The 6,292-nt window shown below is 37.7% G+C and overlaps 1 long non-coding RNA gene across 3 annotated transcripts; it reads left to right on the top strand.

Moving 5' to 3' along the window:
* The first annotated feature begins 1,500 nt into the window (after positions 1-1,500).
* On the top strand, positions 1,501-5,138 carry LOC109370843. Of its 3 annotated transcripts, none has more exons than XR_002121295.1 (3): positions 1,501-1,635; positions 2,508-2,602; positions 3,471-5,138. It is a non-coding gene; the product is annotated as an uncharacterized LOC109370843 (long non-coding RNA). The 3 variants fall into 3 exon arrangements; XR_002121293.1 differs by having other exon boundaries at positions 3,401-5,138; XR_002121292.1 differs by having other exon boundaries at positions 2,998-5,138.
* Positions 5,139-6,292: the final 1,154 nt, after the last annotated feature.

Genomic DNA, 6,292 nt, shown 5'->3' with positions numbered 1-6,292 from the left:
CACCAAAAAAATAAAAAATAAAAAAAAAATAATAAGTAATAACTGCAGTAATTACAGAAGATCATTCTTTTTTATGAGCATGAAACCACAAAACAGTGGGGCAAAAATGCCAGTACCAGTCAATGTGGTTGGTACTAGAACAGTGTATAAAATCAACTTTAAATAGAATATAATTGAACAGAAAATCATTTCTTGGTAAAAACAAACGTGGAAAATGGGTTTACTTACTTTGGTGATTATTTTGTATTATTAAGGACTAGCTAGTGCTTAGAAATCCTATTAAATCTGAAGGTACAGTCAAAGCCATTGAGGCAACCATGGATCTTCTCACTGAGAGAATTGTGATTGTGATCCAGTGGTGCAGTGGCTATGCTGCATTACAGAAAATCCTTGCAAATACTCAGGATGTCCCTTCCTAAATTCTTCCTTTTTGATACTTATTCTTCTGTCCTTCATTAGTGCTTGACTTGATAGAAGTGCAAACTGGGTCTAATTTGGAAGACCTGATGGTAAAATACAGAGCTATGGTTTCTCTTTTCCAGATGTCATATCAGACTCAGGCTAACCTGAGCTTGGTTTATTTACATAGTTTCAGTTCATTGGGCATAAAACAATCTTGTGACATTGTCAATATGAAAGGTCATTCTGCTCAGATTATATCTTGTTGTAACAGAACTGTGGCACCTTGTCAAAGATATTAAAGTAGATGTTTGCACCTCCCAGCATCTGTAAAACAAAACCATTTAGACTACTTTAAATAAAAAACCACCAAATGACAACAACAACCACCCCTCCCCCCAAAAAAAACACTAACAAACAAAACAACAAAAAAAATGACATAGTCATGTCACCTCCAAGCAGTATTGCTGTGTAACTGGAGCTTCACACTGCTGCTCCCTTCACGAGTGAGTTTAAAATTAGGCTGGTTTTGGACTGTACCTGTACCTGCTCATGAAGCAGGCACAAGACTAACCCTCTTTTATAGGAGTGTTTTACTTCCAGATGTTTTTGTCACCATGTCTTTCATCAGCAGCTTTGAATTCCCTAGAAAAAAAATTAAAAACTAATAATAAGGAAAAGTCTTCCCCTAACATCTTGTCTTCCAGAGTACTGATAAACATTAGTGCAAACATGCAGCATCCTTTGCCCCAAAGACGTGCTCTGGCTTTAGTACCATATTTCTAATGACATTCACCTAGTTTACCATATGCATTCTTTTATCTTAACTGTTCTCTCTGCATGTTAGGAGATTTATTTCTATCCATAATGTATTTCATGTGTGTTAGTTGTAAATATTGTGCTCATAAATCATCCTGGGCCATCCAGCCCCAAGGATGGAGACAGCTTACAATAGATCTGTCTGCTTCAGATTGGGAGACTCTAGTAGTTTGCTGTTTTTTCCATCTCCCGGCTCTGGTAGTGGCATGTTGCCAGTCTCCTGTCTCATATTAACAAGAATATTATATGTATTGAATTTAAAGTGTTTTTCCTTCAGGACTAGAAGAATGTAATGGAGCACACATCTGGCAGCGTGACATCCTTCCTATGGGGCGCAGTGTGCCCTCCAAGCATGGAATCATCACTGTGGATTCCTGCTTCAGTCCTGTGGGCACGAGTTGTACTGTGTGCACTGAGGTAGGTCTTAGAGCAGGTTGGGAAAGCTTTGTGTCAGGGGTTGCATGCACATGTCCACAGCGTGTAATGAAAAACTGGTCAGACTCCCCTCCCTTCAGCAAATCTTCTAAATTAAGTATTGCAGGACAGAAGAGTTGAGCATAATCCCAGGATTCCACCTTTTCATTTCACTTCTTGAACCACCTCCATCTGTGTTCACACCTACTGACCCTGCTTTACTCGTATGTGGGATGGAAACTACTTGCCTCATTAAATGTTTATGGAAGACTTATTTGTTCATAAAGCTTGAGGACAGATCAATACTACAGAAGTATCAATTTGCCCCCAAACTCCATAGGATTATTACTACTCATCATCAGTTAGTTTCATCTGGACTCTTCTCCCTTTGTCCTCTTCTGGGAAAGCTTGTCCACTTGGCAGGAATTACAAATAGTTTCTGCTCCTGGTGAATTATTACCTTTTTGCCAATTCTAAGAAGCTAGTGCTCTTAAAATTCCTATGTTTGCATAAAACAAGTCTGCATTAAATTGAGTTGTCTGAAGTAATCAATATTCAATAAGCTTCTGCTGTTTTAATTGGTTTCTTTGTAGAAGTCTGAAATGGGCTGAGCTGCAGGTCTAAACTAAACAGAATCTGTTATACCAAAAATAAGAACTCTGAAGAAGTGTATTTCTTTATAGTAGTGCAGCTGAAAACACATTTACTGTAATTAATGCATACCATACTTCTGCCTATAGTTCCTATCTTATTTATGCATATTTAAATGTAAAGACCTTTAATGTGTGTCTCACAATACATTTCCAAGACAATAATTCTGCATACACAAAATTTCCCAGAGCAGTCTGTGACCCAGAGCACATGATGTGTTTCAGGAGAGCCAGAAAGGAGCACGGTGTCATCACCTGAGGGGAAACAAAAATCAGAAACGAGGAGGGGAAATTTTGGTGCTTATTTTTAGACTCTGTGGGTGAGTATTATTTTCAGCTCCCTTTATATTAATTTCTGCAGAACATGGTAGTAACGTGTGAATGTGAGTGAAAGGATTTTGGTAGAGTATCACAATTTCTAGCTCAGTCTGAAGTGATCACTCATTAGCAGTCCCTGAAAAATCAGTACACTCATTTGTACCAAGATAAGGTAGCAGTACAGATTATGTAGATGTGTCTGAGAAACATTACACGTGTTTATTCTGAATGAGTTCAGAAAAATCTGTCAGCAAAATAGGGTCAGTCCTCCACGTAGCAGAACACAGACCGTTACTGGAGGTAATGCCAGTTATTTCAAAGCTAGCTTTCAATATTTGAGTGTGAAGCTGTTTTTTTCACTTGTGACGGCGTAACCTTCAGCGTCTTCTCTATTTAGGACAAGCCAACATGCTCGTAAGTTTTGTAGAAGAAAAAGCTGCCTGTTAATCAGCACTTTATTGTCTCAGTATGCTTAAAATAAGCGTTTTGTCACATTCAAGAAGCAGCATCTTCATTGGTTTGGATTCTGGCACCACTCTCAATGTTGTCAAGTGCTGTCAGTTGTCTTCTTTCTGTAACTTATTTACTGGGGGAGAGAGATTGAGATTGAAATTGAAACCTTCTGGTAACAGTTTTCATAAGATACACATTGGATGTGCTGTAGAAGTATCTCTAGTGTTACAAAGAACAACAGAACTGAGGAGTAATAGCCTCATCTTGTGCCCTAGAGAGGTCCCACTTAGAGGTTTTGACTACTGTATAAGACAAGGAACAAAAGCTAAAATTTCCCTATTGCACAGTGAATACAGTGAGCGGAAGGAAAGAAGATACCATCTTATCAAAGGATCTTCTGATTTCCTTTATAAACAGCTAAGAAGAAGCTTTACCACTTCCCTCAGTATTAAGCAAAGGACTTTTGGAAGGACAACAGATGATATGCATACCAGAATCCTCTTTGACTGTCTTAGAATGTGTCTTTAGTATAAGTGGCAATAAAAACAAATACTGATTTAAAGCCAGATGCTTCTAATTAGTCTACAGTGTTGTATTTTAATCTGATGTGGGGAAAGAAGAGTTTGGTCTTTGACTCAGGAAACCTGCTTTTGTCATTGACCCTGAAGCTGTCCTTGTGGCTGACTTCATGTGAATCGTTGCATCTCTATGCCACTCTCACACTTCTCAAACTCATCAGCATCACCTTACACAATAAAGGTAAATTACTTGACAAGATATCACTGCAATTAAATTCAATAATTGACAGAAATTTAGAGTCAGATCATTCTAAATAAGGACCAAGTGCAGTGGACAGGTTAAGGCTATTCTGGTAGCTTATACTGTAAATTGTTTTATTGTGCAGTAGCAATTTCAGAAAATGGACAATTAGTCTTGTTTTGAATACTGCAACTGAGATGAAAATATAGAAAAGAGAAATTATTTTCATTATGAAATGTTAGAAGTGTATGGCTATAATGATCCTTAAGAGGAGATACGGCAAGAAATAGACTGAATTAAATTCTTGCAAACATTCATGGAGTAAAAAACCATTAAAACATTCTAAGAGCCATGTGACCACTGATCAGAAAGTGTAAAAGCAATGCTCTGGAAATGAATGTTTTCCCAAAAAAAAACTTTTCAATAAGAACATGGGAGTCTGCACTATTTCTTGTGGTAAAAAATAAAAGTTACATTCCAACTTTAAAGAGACAGTGCTTCCATAGAACTTGCACACTCAGAACATACTGTGGCTCCATAAGATTATGAAAGAAAATAAGTTTAGGACTTGATCCATGTTGTTTTCAAGTGTGCACTTAGCACTCCTTTTGTGTTTTTCCACGTGGATAATAAAAAATAGATGGAGCAGTTTCACAATTGCTTCCATTTCATTTCTTTTTTCTGATTTGTATGCACTTGTGGAGTTGCTGCTATTGGAAAAATAATAATGAAATCACTCTTGGGAATGGAGTGCACAACATATTTTGTTGACATTTTGATATGTATGTCAAGTAATCCTTTTCTTGTCCAAGCTTTTGTAAGCTTGCTTTTGGTGAGGACTGTTGTGCTCAGTGCCCAGCAAATGAAATGAGAAACTTTAATTGCTATTTTGAATCGAGTGTGTGCTAGTAGCAACGTAATGGTTGTTTTCTATAGGGTTATTTTTAAGTGACCCATAAATAAACACTTACATGGTCTCAGATGTGTTCTGCCTCAATAATGAATGCAATTGGTCCTAATTGTTTTCCTTGGTAGCTCTCAGAAAGAGCTCTCGTAGAGAGCTTAGGCTACTGAGTTTGAATATTGCTTTTTCCTTTGCTTTTCTTGATGGTTCTTGGAAGTTTGTTGAAGCATTGAAACACACTGTTAAAACACTGTAGAAGTGAAGTCTTCCTCGTGCTGACAGAACCAGACCTGCTGTGTAGACAAAGGAGTTTTTCTCTAGGGCTGTCATGTCTGACATCCCATCCTTCGTTGGTAATAAATGCACAGAAAAAGGGAGTGAGGAAACGGACAGTTCTTGCACCAGTTCCCTTCCTATGTGGATCACAGGCTTGAGCTTATCAAATATCCTATGTATAAATATGATTCTTTTCTCTTTTTGAGAGAAATATATATACTTATGCTTCATCTATGTATATCTCTCAAAAAGAGAAAAGAATCATATATTTACCTATAAATATACAGAAAAGTGTGTGCTGTAGGATATGCAGCAGAGAGCTTGGAAGGATTCAGAAAAGGATGAAATGTTTCTGGCTAGCGAGAGTACCCAGATTTGTCACAGTAACACTGAAAAGCAACAAGAGAACTCTTGGTGGTGAAGGAGGAACTTGGATTTGGACTGATGCTTTCTGAAGTGCCTTGAGCTTCTGCGTGAGGCAGCCAGTCATGGCCGATGTCAGAAACAGGACAGTGGACACTGCATGTGACACGTTCCAGCAACTGTTGTGCTGAAAAAAATCAGCAAAAACATTTGATGACATGTAGGCCTCTTCCCAAGATTATTGTGGAACAGAGGAGTGAGTTTTTGAGAGAGGAAGAAAATTGGAAATAAGGCCTGGTATAAGACACGTAAAAATGCTTGTTCCTGTCTGATTTTTGAGTGTTATGCTACCCCATAAATGAACTTTAACCCAGTACTGGCTATCTCTCTCCTTCTCTCCCTGCCACCTCACTGCCTTTCTTAGTGTAGCTAATTGTACAAATTACTCAATTCTCCCCACAGAAAATAATCCAATGTCTGGACTTCTAACTTCAAGAAATGTTCAAATGGGAAATAGTTTTCGAGAGAAAAAAAAAAAAAGAACAACAAAAACCAATAAACCTTCTGGTAGTGGGTGGCACAAAGAGACTTATTTTCCATTCATGGTTTTATCTTTTGAGTGTATTTGATTTAGATTGATTTAACCTGGTGTGGGAATTGAAAGTTTGTGAAACTTCCTGCTCTGAATTGTGGCTTGAGCGAGTTGCTGGATGAATGTGTCTTACCATTCTTGTATCTTCTTTCTTGCATAATGATCCTTGATACCGATGAGTTTCCATCTCGTGTGTGGGCTGATGAGACACTGCACTCACAACTGGTTAAAAGTACAGGAAATCTGTGCTTCTATCCAGACCTTCCACATTTTTCTGAGAGAATTACACTGTTTCTTCCTTTTGACCCACATTTTTTTTTTCTTTTTATTTTTTATTTTTTTTTC

The sequence above is a fragment of the Meleagris gallopavo genome, chromosome 23, assembly GCF_000146605.3.
Source record: "Meleagris gallopavo isolate NT-WF06-2002-E0010 breed Aviagen turkey brand Nicholas breeding stock chromosome 23, Turkey_5.1, whole genome shotgun sequence".
In the NCBI taxonomy this organism is placed as follows: Eukaryota; Metazoa; Chordata; class Aves; order Galliformes; family Phasianidae; genus Meleagris; species Meleagris gallopavo.
Note: the sequence above shows the minus strand (reverse complement) of the source record. Positions and strands in the feature narration are given on the sequence as shown.